Raw genomic sequence first — 2,654 nt, 5'->3', positions numbered from 1 at the left:
AGAGTGGGAGAGAGAGAGAGGGTGGGAGAGAGAGAGAGAGAGAGAGAGAGGGTGGGAGAGAGAAAGAGAGGGTGGGAGAGAGAGACAGAGAGACGGATAAAGAGAGACAGAGACGGATAGAGAGAGACAGAGAGACGGATAGAGAGAGACTAAGGCTGGGGCCATAGAGGGGTGAGCAGTTCGGAACCGTGCTGACGCTGAGGCTCGCCTGCTGAAATCTGCGCGATTTCATGCCCATGCAGGCGAGCCAGCGGGCGCGATCGGGAGACGGGGGGAGACGGGGCAGTGACATCGCTGGGCCAATCCCCTGCGACGCACCGACGTCAACGTCATGGCGCCGTGACGTTGACGCTGCTCCGCGCTGATTGGATGTTTTCAGCCGACAGTGCTCTGAAAAACAGTTTTGCTGTCGGCTGAAAAATCCAGCGCCTCAGCACGCCTGCGGACGCTCGCGTGAGCCCCCTCTCAAGGCATCCTCATTGAGGATGCAGGGGCTCAGCACGGAGCGTCCGCACGGCTCAGCGCGGCCTGTCCTTCTATGGACTCGGCCAGAGAGCCAGAGAGAGAGAGACACAGAAAAAGAGAGAGACACAGAAAAAGAGAGACACACAGAAAAAGAGAGACACACAGAAAAAGAGAGACACACAGAAAAAGAGAGACACACAGAAAAAGAGAGACAGAGAGAGAGAATGTGAGACAAAGACAGATAGAGTGCGGGCGAGAATGCGAGGGCGAGGGCGACACAGGGAGAAGGCGAGGGCGACACAGGGAGAAGGCGAGGGCGACACAGGGAGAAGGCGAGGGCGACACAGGGAGAGGGTGACACTCACAGACACACACACTCACAGACACGCAGAGACACACACGCAGAGACACACTCACACAGAGACACACTCACGCAGAGACACACTCACGCAGACACACTCACGCAGAGACACACACTCACTCAGGCACACACACAGGCACACTCAGACACACTCACGCAGAGACACACACGCAGAGACAAACACGCAGAGACACACTCACTCAGACACACACTCACTCAGACACACACTCACTCAGACACACACTCACTCAGAGACACACTCACTCAGAGACACACTCACTCAGAGACACACTCACTCAGAGACACACTCACTCAGAGACACTCAGAGACACACACTCACTCTGACACACACACACACAGACACACACACACAGGCACACACACACAGGTACACACACACAGGCACACACACACAGGCACACACACACAGGCACACACACTCAGACACACTCACTCAGACACACTCACTCAGACACACTCACTCACACAGAGACACACACGCAGAGACACTCATGCAGAGACACACTCACTCAGAGACACACTCACTCAGAACACTCAGAGACACACACTCGCTCTGACACACACACACACACACAGACACACACACAGACACACACACAGACACACACACAGACACACACAGGCACACACACACAGACACTCACTCACAGACACTCACTCACAGACACTCACTCACAGACACACACAGACACTCACTCTGTCACTCACACACACACTCACCGGGTCGCACGCGGCAGCAGGCCCCTCCGCACAGCAGCAGGCCCCTCCGCACGGCAGCAGGCCCCTCCGCACGGCAGCAGGCCCCTCCGCACGGCAGCAGCCCCCTCCGCACGGCAGCAGGCCCTTCCCCCCCGAAGCACGCTCCCCGAACACCAAGCGGGGATCGGGGGCAGGTGATTAGGGGGAGATCATGCGCAGGAGGCGCGCACGGGGGAAGCTGGGTTGGCGCTTCCCCCTCCGTCCCACTTGGGTTGCGCGCGGGGCTTGCTTTGGGCTTCCCCCTCCGTCCCACGTAGGGAGCGGAGGGGGGAGGGAGCGGAGGGGGCTAGATTGCGCGCGGCGCTTGTTTTGGGCTTCCCCCTCCGTCCCACGTGGGGAGCGGGGGGTTCTGGGTTGCTGGGGGGGGCAGGCAGCGGGCCCACAGGCAGCACAGAGGGCAGGACACCCTGCTTGCCCTGTGCATGCGCGCTGGGACCAAGGAAATCGCCGCCATTTTTTTTTTTACTTTTTTAAAAATGTAATGAACAGGCACCCGGCCGGGCTCCCCCTGACTCACGGGAGGAGATCAGGAGGGGGAGGAGATCAGGGGAAGGAGCTCTCCCCCGCGTTAACCCAATCAGGGAGGGAGATTATTTATTTATTAAAAAAAATAAAAAAATTCATAGAGCTGCAGCACGGCTCGCCAGCGGCCTAAATCCACTCGCAATGGGCGAGTGGTTATCATTATTTGTCGAGCACTGGCTATATGTATTTAATGTATTTATTGTCCGTTATGTATTTAAAATGGGCACATTCACTATTATTCATTTGTGGATAATAGTAATTGTGCCCATTACTATACTGTATGTGTTAGGGGGGAGGGGGGTTATTTATTTATAAGTATGTATGTGTTTTGACATTAATTGGGTGGGTGGGGCACATAATTGGTACTGCAGGCCTGCGGGTAGCACCCGAGGGCCCCCGCTGGCCTATAGTATCATTGATGTGCATATATGTGTATGTTAGGGGGGTATAGGGTTTGTTGGGGTAATATATATATACATATATATATATATATATATATTTTTTTTTTTTTTAAACTTATTTA

This window comes from Ascaphus truei, chromosome 3 (assembly GCF_040206685.1).
Source record: "Ascaphus truei isolate aAscTru1 chromosome 3, aAscTru1.hap1, whole genome shotgun sequence".
Classification (NCBI taxonomy): Eukaryota; Metazoa; Chordata; class Amphibia; order Anura; family Ascaphidae; genus Ascaphus; species Ascaphus truei.
Note: the sequence above shows the minus strand (reverse complement) of the source record.